The sequence below is a fragment of the Loxodonta africana genome, chromosome 5 (genome assembly GCF_030014295.1).
Source record: "Loxodonta africana isolate mLoxAfr1 chromosome 5, mLoxAfr1.hap2, whole genome shotgun sequence".
NCBI lineage: Eukaryota > Metazoa > Chordata > Mammalia > Proboscidea > Elephantidae > Loxodonta > Loxodonta africana.
In genome coordinates, this window is record NC_087346.1 from 51,738,477 (window position 1) to 51,752,513 (window position 14,037).

Below are 14,037 nucleotides of genomic sequence, written 5' to 3' on the forward strand. Positions count from 1 at the left end.
AACCCCCAACAAAATCCAAAACACTAAGACAATACAAAGTATCTTCTGTGACCACAACTCCATAAAAGTAGAAATTAACAAGGAGAATAAAGAAAAAAAAATCAAATACATGGAAACCAAATAACACCCTACTTAAGAACTACTGGGTAATAGGAGAAATCAGAGATGGAATCAAAAAATCCTAGAATCAAATGAGAATGAAAACACATCATAGCAAAACTTTTGGGACACAGCAAAGGCAGTGCTCAGAGGTTAATTTATAGAAATAGATGCACACATCAAAAAAGAAAGGCACAAAATCAAAACATTAGCTTGACAACTCAAACAAATAGAAATAGAACAGCAAAAGTAGCCCACAACCACCAGAAGAAAGGAAATAATAAAGATTAGAGCAGAAATAAATGAAATAGAGAATAGAAAAACAAAAGGAAAGATCAACAAAACCAAAAGTTGGTTCTTTGAAAGGATCAGCAAAATTGACACACCACTGGTCAAAGTGACAAAAGAAAAACAGGAGAGGATGCAAATAACCCAAATAGGATATGAAATGGGGGACATTATTACAGACCCAACCGAAATAAAAAGGATCATAACAGTATTATGAAAACTATACTCCAACAAATTTGAAAACCTAGAAGAAATGGACAAATTTCTACAAACACACTACCCACCCAAACTAACACAAAATGATGTTGAAAATCTGAACCCACTCATAACAAGAGAAAAGATTGAAAAGGTGATTTAAAAAACTCCCAACAAAAAAATCCCTGGCCTAGATGGCTTTACTGGAGAATTCTACCAAACATTCAGAGAAGAGCTTATGCTAGTACCACTCAAATTATTTCAGAACACAGAAAAGGAAGTGATATTTCCAAATTCATTCTATGAAGCCAGCATAATCCTGATACCAAAAGCAGCAAAGACACCACAAAAAAGAAAATTACAGACCAATATCTCTCATGAATATAGATGCAAAAATTCTCAACAAAATTCTACCAATAGAATTCATCATCATACCAAAAAAATAATACACAATGACCAAGCAGGATTCATACCAGGTATGTGAGGATGAGTCATCATTAGAAAATCAATCAGTGTAATCTATCACATAAATAAAAGGAAAGAAAAGAATCACATGATCATCTCAATACATGCAGAAAAGACATTCAACAAAGTCCAACACCTATTTCTGATAAAAACTCACAATAAAATAGGTATAGAAGGGAAATTTCTCAACATAGTAAAGGGCATCTATACAAAACCAACAACCAACATCATTCTCAATAGAGAGAGGCTGAAAACAGTCCCCTTGAGAACAGGAACAAGACAAAAAAATGCTGAAAACAGTCCCCTTAAGAACAGGAACAAGACAAGGATGCCCTTTATCACCACTCTCATTTAAGACTGTGCTGGGAGTTCTAGCTACAGCAATAAGGCAAGAAAAAGAAATAAAGACCATTCAAATTGGTAAGGAAGAAGTTAACCTATCCCTATTTGCAGGATGATGTGATACTATTCAGAGAATACCCAAAAGACTCCACAAGAAAACTACTGGAACTAATAGAAAGATTCACCAGAGTAGGAAGCTACAAGATAAACATACAATAATCAGTTGGATTCTTATATACCAATAAAGAGAAGGATGAAAAGGGAATCAGGAAAACAATACCTTTTATAAAAACCCCACATAAAATAAAACACTTAGGAATAAAGCTAACCAGTTATGTAAAAGAAGTATACAAAGAAAACTACAAAACACTACTACAAGAAACCAAATGAGATCTACATAAATGGAAAAATATACCATGTTCATGGATAGGTAGACTCAACATTTTGAAAATGACAACTCTACCCAAAGCGATTTACAAATACAATGCAATCTCGATCCAAATACCAACATTCTTTAAAGCATGGAAAAACTTATCATTAACTTTATATAGAAATGGAAGAAGCTCCCGATAAGTAAAGCACTATTGAAGAAGAAGAATAAAGTAGGAGGGCTGGCACTGCCTGACCTCAGAACCTGTTTTGACTGTCTACAGCTACGGTAGTCAAAACAGCCTGGTACTGGTACAACAACAGGTACATTGACCAATGGAACAGAATTGAGAACCCAGATATAAATCCATCTACCTACAGTCCCCTGATCTTCAACAAGGGCCCAAAGTCCATCAGATGAGGAAAAGACAGTCTTTTTAACAAATGGTGCTGGCAAAACTCAATATCTATCTCCAAAAAAAATGAAACAGGACCCATACCTCACACCATACACAAAAACTAATTCAAAATGGATAGAAGATCTAAATATAAAGCCAAAAACTATGAAGTTCAGAAAAGAAAAAATAGGATCAAAGCTAGAGGCCCTAATACATGGCATTAACAGGATACAAACCACAATCAACCACACACAAACTCCAGAAGATAAGCTAGATAACTGGGATCTTCTAAAAATTAAACACTTATGCTAATCAAAAAACTTCACCAAAAGAGTAAAAAGAGAACCTAAAAACTGGGAAAAATATTTTGGCTATTACAAATCAGACAAAGTTCTAATCTCTAAAATCTACAAGAAAATCCAACACCTCTACAACAAAAAGACAAATAATCCAATTAAAAAAATAGACAAAAGAAATGAATAGACACTTCACCAAAGAAGACATTCAAGCAGCCAACAGATTCATGAGGATATGCTCGTGATCACTAGCCATTAGAGAAATGCAAATCAAAACCACAATGATATACCATCTCATCCCAGCATTACTGACCAGAATCAAAAAAGCAGGAAATAATAAATGTTGGAGAGGCTGCAGGAGAACAGAACTTTTATGCACTGCTGGTGGGAATGCGAAATGATACTACCATTTTAGAAAATGCTATGGCACTTCCTTAAAAAGCTAGAAATAGAAAGAAATACCACATGATCCAGAAATCCCACTCCTGGGAATATATCCTAGAGAAATAAGAGTCCTCATAGGAATAGACATATGCACACCCATCTTCATTGCAGCATTGTTCACAATAGCAAAAAGATAGAAACAACCTATATGTCCATCAACAAGTGAATGGATAAACAAACTGTGATACCTACACACAGCAGAATATTACACGACAATAAAGAACAAGGATGAATCTGTGAAGCATCTTATAACATGAATGAATCTGGAGAGCATTACACTGAGTGAAATAAGTCAATCACAAAAGGACAAATATCACATGAGACCACTACTGTAAAAACTCATGAAAAGGTTTACACAGAAAAAGAAACAATCTTTGATGGCTCCGAGGGATGAGAGTGGTTGGAATGAAAAAATACTAAATACCCACCAGAACCCAAATAGACAATAGGTAAGTGGTAACTTTGGTGCAGAGTAAAACAGTACACAATACTGGGGAAGACTGCACAACTTGTACAAGACAAGGTCATGGATGCTCCATAAACACATCCAAACTCCCTGAGGGACCAAATTTCTGGGCCGAGGGTGTGTGGACCATTGTCTTGGGGAACATCTAGCTCAATTGGCATCGCATAGTTTATAAAGGAAATGTTCTACATTCTACTTTGGTGAGTAGTGTCTGGGGTCTTAAAAGCCTGTTCACAGCCATCTAGAATATTCCACTGGTCTCACCACTTCAGGAACAAGGAAGAACAAAGGAAACTAAAAATACAAAGGAAAGATTAGCCCAAAAGACTAATGGACCACATCTACCACGGCCTCCACCAAAATGAGTCCAGTACAACTAGACGGTGCCTGGCTACCACCACTGTCTGCTCTGACAGGGATCACAATAGAGATCCCAGGCAGAGCTAGAGAAAAATGGTGGACAAAAATTCTAGCTCAAAAAGAAAGACCAGACATGCTGGCCTGACAGAAACTGGAGAAACCCTGAGAGTATGGCCTCTGGACACCCTTTGAGCTGAGTAAGGAAGTTACTCCTGAAGTTCACCCTTCAGCAAAAGAGTGGATAGGCACATAAAACAAAAAGAGACTAAAGGGGCACACCAGCCCTGTGGCAAGGACTAGGAGGTAGGAGAGGACAGGAAAGCTGGTAATAGGGAACCCAAGTTTGAGAAGGGTGAGCATTGACATGTCCTGGGTTGTTAACCAATGTCATAAAACAATATGTGTACTAACTATTTAATGGGAAACTAGCTTGTTCTTTAAACTTTCATCTAAAGGACAATAATGATAATAATCGTATTAACGGGTCTTCCTTGTAGGCATATGGATATTATCCTATCAGTGATAGCGTTGTACTTCAGGATAGATCTTGAAATGTTCTTTTTGACAATGAACACGACACCATTCCTCTTCAATTTGTCATTCCTGGCTTAGTAGATCATATGATTGTTTGATTCAGAATGGCCAATACCAGTCTATTTTATTTCACTAATGCCTAGGATATCGATATTTATGGGTTCCATTTCATTTTTTATGATTTCCAATTTCCCTAGATTCATACTTCTTACATTTCACATTCCAATTATTAACAGATGTTTGCAGCTGTTTCTTCTCATTTTGAGCATATGAAGATCCTGAAAGCTTGCCTCTATCCATGTCATTAAGGTCAACTCTACTTTGAGGAGGCAGCTCTTCCTCAGTCATTGTCTGAGTGCCTTCCAACCTGAGGGGCTTATCTTCCACTTCAGGTTGAAACCACTGTGTCAGAGAATGCTCTGCTGCTATTCATAAGGTTTCACTGGCCAGTTTTTTGAGAAGTATGCTGCCACATCCTTCTTGCTCTTAGTCTGGAAGCTTGACTGAAACCTGTCCACCAAAGGCAAGGCTTCCAGTATCACAGCAACACGCAAGCCACCACAATATGACAAACTGGCAGAGCAACTTAATTTTTTGCTGTTACTGGTTCCCTCCTTACCCTGCCTCGACCCCACAATTTTTGAAAGCTATTAGATTATTTGTGCCCACAAGTGAATGCTTACATCTTTTTCCCTTCCAAATATCTTTTACCGAAAAACCAAACCTAGTGCCGTCGATTACGACCGACTCTTTAGGTAAGTATTAATCATATTGCTTTGCCAAGTCTTTTGGCCAATAAAATGAGGAATTTGGACTGGGTGATTTCTGATCTCTTGCCAGTTACAGCATTCTTTCTTAGGTCCTATAAACTGTGGGGGCTGCCTTTATGGGGAAAAGAGACATTGAATGTCTTACTCAAACTCTGTTCCGCCCCTACCCCTTTCTACAGTAATGGAAAGAATATGAGCTTCCAAATCAGACAGACATGGCTGGGAATGCTGCCACTGCCACTTATTTAGCAGCTTCATGAGAACATTGGAAATGGTGTGGCTCCCTATACCTGGATAACCTCAACCCTCTGGCTTTAACTCATTGCTTCATGGCTGACCACCTGACCCAGTCTAATTAAATATTGACTTCTTCCCAGAAAATCTGAACTGAGTGACAGGGGGAGTCTAGTTAAAAGACAGAAGAATTGGGGCCAAGGCTTATTCAGAGAAAAAGAGAAAGTAAGAGACTGAGCATGTACATGAACACTAGAGAGACAGAGAAGCAGAGATATAATAACCAGTTAGTCCCTAGTGTTCCAGTTGTTGCTCAAGGCATGTCTGACCCTGCCACCATCTACTTCTTGTCCTTTGATAGCTTATGTGTTTGTCTATTATATTCATACCATAAGTCTTATTAACACTGGCCTGAGTACATTTTTGTTATTGAAACCAATATTTCTAAGAAAAAATATTAAGGGATCTATGATCTCTGAGCTTCTCTTACCTCATCTATACATGGTAATAATAATATTAGTATCTTCTTTTCAGAGTTGTTCTGAGGATTGCATGTGATGATACAAGAAAAACTCCTTGCAGAGTTCTGGAAACATGATAAGTGCTCAATAAATTGTAGCCATTTGATTCCTTCAAATTCATGCCTCATAAATAAACCACCAACTTATTAAGAATTCAAATTATTGCTGATAACACATCATGCCCCATCACTCTATAAACACACCAATCTCATGAGTCTTTCACATTGATTGGGACAAGGGAGCTTCTTTGATACCACCCAGGCCATCTGGAAAGTGGTCAAATTCCCTTCCTTTGTGCTGCTCTCCAGAAATAAGAGTGGGCAGACAAAGAGAGCAGAGGGGTGCCATTCTCTAGAAATGGTGCCTATTCCATGATGATAAGACCACAGTGAGAAAAATGAAGGCATTTCTAACCTCTCAATAGGGTAGATCTACTGCAGCCCTAGTGTGGCTCTCTAAAAAAAAAAAAAAGTTGCCATTTAGTTAGCTCCAACTCATGGTGATCCCATGTGTGTCAGGATATAACTGTGCTCCATAGGGCTTTCAATGGTTGATTTTTCAGAAGTAGATCACTAGACCTTTATTCCAAGGTGCCTCTGGGTGGACTCGAATCAACACTTCAGTTAACAATCAAGAATGTTAACAATTTACACCATCCAGGGGACTCCTCAAGCACTATATTGGACAATATTTTGTTGTGATCCATGAAGTTTTCACTGACTAATTTTCAGAAGAAAATCACCAGGCCTTTCTTCCATAGTGTGGCTCTCTACATCCACATAATTGAACCTTGAGAACAGACAACAGTGTTGTTCCCTTGACATTTCTGGAGAAATATGCCGTTCATGCTGACATATCCATGTGGACAGGTGGTGCCTAATTACAAAATTGAATGCACTGTGGGTTAGAGGACCTCAAATGTGAGCAGAAGACTTGAGATTTATTTAAAAGTCGACCTCCTATTATGTGTCACATACTCATGTGAAGTTTTTTCTCTATTTGCCAAAATGATCACTATTCAGTCTTTAACTAAAAGTCTACTTTTTACAAAGCCTCCTCTGAGTCCTTCAGTTAGAACGCCCTCCCTCTGATACGGCACTACTCAGATGGGCTGACTAGATTGTGAGCTTCCTTTTATGAACAATAATTGTAGTTAATATTTATCGAGGGTTGTCCTATCTGCCAGGCTCTATAATAAGTGGTTTACATGGATTATCTCCTTTATTCGTCAAACTGCCCTTTGAGGTAGTATTGTTACTCATTTCACTTTGCAAATAAGGAAACTAAGACAAAGCACAGTTAAATAATGTGTTCAAGTCCACACAGCTAATAATGAATAGACTGCCTGAGTGCAAAGACCATGACATAACCACTGCCCCGTCCTACGAGTGACCTTATCTTATTCATCATTGCCACCCCCGCTGTACTCAGCACAGTGCCTGGTACAGTGAGGTGCTCAGTCGATTGTGATTGGCATTAGGTGGAACAGAAAGGCCAGGGACAGTGAGCACCTTTGCTGTGACTGATTGGGTGTCTGACTTGTCTGCTCTGAAGAGAAGGAGAGTCTGGGTCAAACACCTTTCTCTGGCTCATAGCTCTCTCTACCCTACCTCATTTGTTCTGCTCCTTTCTTCCTCCTACCTAACTCCAGTAAATGGATTGGAAAATTGGAGCTTAGTGCAGACTCTGGGAAAGCAGAACTCTGTATGGCCTGTGTGGGATTGAGGACAAACATGAAATCCAGGAGGAAAAGAGGGATTAAAATTTGTGTGTAGGGAAATATGTAACCTAATGAAATCAAGCCGTTATCTAAAATTGGCATATCGCAAACAATGTCAGGTTTTGAATACTAGTTCAGTACCTTTTGCTCTCTGATTGGACTTGGTCTAAGAATAAACTGATGGGTGTGGCTTTAGGATCCCAGATCACATGTGTAGAATAGGCAATTACTCGGCAAACAAAATATCTGCACACTGTATCTCCTTGTGCACTCTAGCAGGGAGAAGTCAGCAGGAATTCACTGGTTTCCTGAGCTGCACAGAAGACAGAAACAAAATGAGCACCAGCAGCACGGCAGGAAAAGTAAGCAGTAAAAAATTTACTTTTGGAAATATACTCTCATTAATGTAATAAATAAAAGGATATAGTATTTAATGAATAATTTAAAAAAATTTATATCTAAATTAGAAGCAATATATACTGGCATACAATATTCTATATATGCTACATATAAAATGTATATTGAACTACAACAGAAATAGGCTATTCCTATACATCTGTAAAGAGAAGGCATAGTATCTGTATCTATTGAAGTTTTTCTTTCCTATGTTAAATTTTTTTTTATGTTAAATAAATGCTCAGTAGTTAGTGAAATTTATTCCCAACTTATCATAACTGATTTGTAAATATAACATTACAAGTGTGTTTAATCAAGAAATTATATTTATATTCTAATTTAAATGTGTTATTCTTTGCAATCATGTTCTTTTTATGAACACAAGTAAGTTCAGTCTAACAACGGTTTTATGAAATGAATTTGATTCAGAGGACTTTGAAATGTCCTTCGAACCTTACTATAAAATCTCTTACAAAGTTATATTTATCTCAGAGGATTAGAATCATCAAGGTTAAGCAAACCAACATCGACCAACATGCCAAGTTCTGAGAATAAGGAGTCCGTTATTGCACAATTCAGGAAATTTGCATAGCACTTCTACAGAACAGTATCTTCTCCATACACAAGTCAACATGAATTCTATAGAAAATTACTACTTATATAATTTTAATCACTTCTTAGCACTAGGAAGAGAGATTTTTGGTTCCAATTCTTCCATAGATTCATGTTTATTTGCTCAATGTTTTCACAGCTGCAGAGAAATGCAAGTGGTCACTCAACATGATCTATTCATATTACAAAATTGCAAAAGCCTGTGTGCAACTGGTTCCAGTACATTCTTTGTGTTAGGAGTGGATCTCATAGTATAATATCTTCATGGGAAAACTCAATTTAAATATTCTGAGGTTTCTACAGAGACACTCTGACTCCACAGGCTTCATCAATAAGATTCTTGACAATCACGTGAGTGGCCATTGGTCAGTTTTCTTATTCCAGTGCTCTTTTTTCCTTCTTACCAATTAGCACTTACAATGGAATGTTACATTCTAAATGAAAAATAGTGAGAAAAAGGAAAAAATCAAACATGCCAAAACTCAGCTTAAAAGATGTAATAGAGTTCATAGAGCAAAAGAGTAAACTAATTGTATTAATGAAAATAATAAATGATGAAATAGGTGATCAATCCTTCTTCCTGAGATGCCCTGTCAATAACTTTTAGCTTTGTGAAGACATCTCAGATATGTTTAGCCTTTCTGCATTTTATTTTCTTCAAATATTAAGTGGGTATTAGTAAAAATATCTACCTCATAAAGTGGTTGTGAAAATTTAATTAATTCTGTAAAGTACTTAGAATAAAAACCAGTCATTGCTATTGTTATTGTTGTTGTTTACCTTTTGTTAAGCTATTTGGATACCAAAGGGTAGTGAAAAGATAATGCTTGATTGATCTTAATTCTCTACACAACCAACTTTGTGACTTTGCAAAAATTACTCAATTAATTCAAGCCTCAATCTTTTCACCTGTAAAATAAGATCGGTAACCCAATAACACTACCCTGGTAGCATACTCATAAGGTGTAAAGGTCACCCAAAACAATATGCCTGACACATGATACCAGATGTCATGGAGTTAATTCCAATTCATCGTGACCCCATGTGTGTTGGAGTAGAATTGCACTCCACAGGATCTTTAATGGCTGATTTTTTAGAAGTAAATTGCCAGAATGTTTTTCTCTAGGCACCTCCAGGTAGACTCAAACCACAAACCTTTCAGTTAGCAGCTGAGCATATTAACTATTTGTACCACTCAGGGAATCCCTGCCACATGACAGTTGTGATGCTTAAGGTTGTATGTCAACTTGGTTGGCTGGGCCATGATTCTCAGTGGTTTGGCAGTTATGTAATGATGTATTCTGGCAGTTACATAATGATATAGTTTGGCAGTTATGTAATGATGTACTTATCCTTCATTTTGTGATATAATGCAATCACCCCCATGATGTGATCAGCCAATTAGTTGTAAGGGGGTGTGACCTGCATTGAATATATATGGATCTCCTGGCAAAGCTTGCTGGCTTTTGCTCGCTCTGGATCCTACATCTGGTTTGTCATCATGTGACCTCTGGTTCCTGGGACTTGAGCTTCCAGCCTGCCATATTGCCCTCCAATCTTGGGAATCTTCAGACTCCGCAGCCTGCCATCTTACCGGCTGATCTTGAATTCGTCAGCCTCCATGGTCCGTAAGCCAATAGCCTACCATATGAGCTGCTGATCTTAGGTTCATCAGCCCCAGCAGCTACATGAGTCAGAAGAAGTCTCCAGCCTGGTGCCTGACTCACAGACTTGGAACTTCCCAGCCTCTACAACTGCATGAGACATTTTCTTGATATAAATCTGTCTCTCTCTCTTTCTATAAGTGTGTGTGTGTGTGTGTGTGTGTGTGTGTGTGTATTCTTCACTGGTTTTGCTTCACTAGAGAACCCTGCCTAATATTTGGTACCAACAGTGGTCCTACGAAAACAAAATTGTAAGGATGATTTTCTAAATTTGCTCTCAAGTCTGGTTAGTCTTAAAGATTTTGATAACTCTGCTTCCAGTAGGAAAGAGGGCACTGCTAATCCATGGCATGAGGTGGCAATAGAAATGCACAAAATATCATCACCAATACATCAAATATTGATGAGAGGCAAAGCTCTGGGTGATCACATGTTTGATACTTTTATGCAATTTTGTCAGAATAAGAAGTACAAGTAAGCTTGTTGGCTGGTCCTACTTTCACTAGGCAAAGTGGTGAAAAAAAAAGATCAGCTCAGGGCTTCAGAGTCATAGCTCAGGCACCACGTAAACAACCTCAAAGTTGCCACTTGTTCCCAAAAAGAAAGCCTTATTTCTCGAAGTAACAGAGCTGACATTGTCAAAAATCAAACCCAGAGTTAAGACTAAGAGTGTGCTGAATTGCAATGCCAATTGAATTCTCAACATTGAATGGTGTCTGAAGCTAAAGTGAGGGTATTGATTGGAAAGAAATGAGGTCCTAAAACTTGGGATGAGGATATATGCGAGATAATCAGGAAGCTGGGGACACTGAGCCCTTAAATTCCTTTGAATCTCTCCTGCCAACAGAACCTGCCCCCTCACTCCCATCTGAAAATATATTTATCAGCTACACCATCCTCCTCAGTAAAACCATAAGCCCCTCCACCCACATCTGATGAGGTTAACCCAGCTGTGTCTGAGGAGTCTTTATCTGAGATACGGCCTTTGGTCACATCCGAATCATTGCCTGGGGAGGCATCAGAGTCATTGCCTGAGGCATCGCCTGAGGGAAAATGCCTTATAATACATTGCTGAATGTTCTCATAACATATCCCAACCATGCATTTTTCCTTCTAGACTTAAGTCCCAGCGAGTCCCAAAAAGTGAAGCACAAATTGTAACCCAGGAGGAGGTATACTACACTCAAAAAGAACTGCTTGAGTTTTCTAACATGCACCAACAGAAACCAGGGGAATATGTGTGGGAATGGCTATTAACGGTGTGGGATAATGGTGCAAGGAACATAAAGTTGGATCAGTCTGAGATTATTGATATGGGCCCACTGAACAGATTCTTTATTCAATGTTTCAGCTTGAGAGGTTAGGAAAGGATCTAATAATTTATTTGGTTGATTCACTGAAGCATGGATTACATGGTGGTAATCAAGTTGAAGTACCAGACCTGCCTTGGTGTACTATAGAAAAAGGTATTCAAAGCTTAGGGAAATTGGCATGTTACAGTGGATTCATCAGGTAAGACCCACAGACCCACATGTGGGGTGCCCAGAGAACACACCTTTTACCACAACAGTGAGGAACAAATTCGTGAAGGGAGCCACAGCATCTTTGAAGACTGCTGTGATTGTTATTTTATGTAAGTCACATTTGACAGTGGGAACTGCCCTAACTGAATTATGACACCTAACTACAATGGGGCAGATTGGACCTGGTAATGGTAGGGGCCAAGTAGCAGCACTCAATTGACCAAGACAAGGTGGATGTGGTTACAGTAATGGACAGCAGAGTCAAAGCAGTAATTCTAATAGTCTGACTCTTGTGGACTTATGGCATTGGCTACTTAGTCATGGTGTCTCTAGGAGTGAAATAGATGGGAAATCTACTAAATATTTCCTTAATCTATACAAGTGGAAGAATTCTATGTCAAGTGAATGGCAGTCTAGCTTGAATCATGAGAATAGAGAGTCATGGCCCCTCAATGAATTCCCACACTTGAGCCGGTTTTCAGATCCAGTTGACTGAAGGGGAGGCCTGGTCCCCTTGAGGAAGGACTCCAATACACTGCCAAAAACTTATACTGTTAATCTTTCTCCTAGCCTTCCCCAAAGGAATCTAATGCATTTCATGAGAGTGACTGTATATAGGGGAAAAGGAAATAATCAGACCTTTCACAGATTACTGGATACTGGCTCTGAACTGACACTAACTCCAGGAGACCCAAAACATCACTGTGGCCCACGAGTCAGAGTGAGGCATCTAGAGGTCAGGTTATCAATGGAGTCTTAGCTCAGGTTCATCCCACAGTGGGTTCAGTGGTTCCCGAACCCATCCTATAGTGACTTCCCCAATTCTGAAAGTGCATAATTGGAATAGCTATACTCATTGGCCAGCAGAACACTCACATTGGATCCATGACACATGGAATAAGTGTTATTATGTTAGGAAAACCCAACTGGAAGCAATTAGAACTGCCCCTACCTAGGAAAACGGTAAACCAGAAGCAATACCACATTCCTGGAGGGATTGCAAAGATTACTGCCACCATCAAGGATTTGAAGGATGCAGGGGTGGGGATTCCCATACCTCTCTATTCAACTCGCCTATTTGGCATGTGAAAAAACAGATGGAACTTGGAGAATGACAGTGGATTATTAAAAACTTAACCAGGCGATGACTCCAATTGCAACTCCTGTTTCAGATGTGGTTTCATTGCCCTAACAAATTAATACATCTTTTGGTACCTGGTATGCAGTTACTGATCTGTCCAATGCCTTTTTCTCAATTCCGGGTTCAAAGGAACAACAGAAGCAGTTTGCCTTCAGCTGGCAAGGCCAGCAATACATCTTCACTATCCTACCTCAGTGATATATCAGCTCTCCAGCCCTGTGTCATAATTTAGTCCTCAGGGAGCTTGATGGCCTTTCCCTTCCATAAGATATCACACTGGTCCATTACACTGATGATATTATGCCGATTAGGCCCAGGAAGGAAAAAGTGTCAATGACTCTGGACTTATTGGTAAAAACATTTGCATGTTAAAAACCCATTGCCTTCAAGTCGATTCCAACTCATAGCAAGCATACAAGACAGAGTAGAACTGCCCCATAAGGTTTCCAAGGAGTGGCTGGTAGAATCTAACTACTGATCTTTTGGATAGCAGCTGAGCTCTTAAGCACTATGCCAACAGGACTCCATTCACATGCTAGATGGTGGGAAACTAATCCCACAAAAATTCAGGTGTCTTCCACCTCAGTGAAATTTCTAGGCATCCAGTGATGTAGGGCATGTCAAGATATTCCTTCTAAAGTGAAGAGTAAGTTATTGCATCTGGCCCCTCCCACAACTAAAAAGGACACACAATGCCCGATGGGCCTTTTTGGATTTTGGAAGCAACATATCCCTCATTTGGGTGTCCTACTCTGGCCTACTTATCAAATGACAGGCTCAAGCCGCTGTGTAAATGGCTCTGGCACTTGGGCCTTATGATCCAGCTGATCCAATGGTGCTTGAAGTGTCAGTGGCAGATTGAAGTGCTGCTTGGAGTCTTTGGCAGGCCCCATTGGTGAATCACAGTGCAGACCCTTAGGATTTTGGAGCAAAGCCCTGCCATCCTCTGAAGATAACTACTCTCTCATGGGTCTGTCTATTCTTTTGGCTAAAGGGTAAACCTCAAGAATGACTTCAGAACTGAGTTAAAAGGCTGTCCAGGGACCATACTCTTGGGGTTTCTCCAGCCTCTGTCAGACCAGTAAGTCTGGTCCTTTTTTATAAGTTAGAATTTTGTTCTACATTTTTCTCCAGCTTTGTCTAGGACCCTCTATTGTGATTCCTGTCAGAGTAGTCACTGATGGTAGCCAGGCACCATTT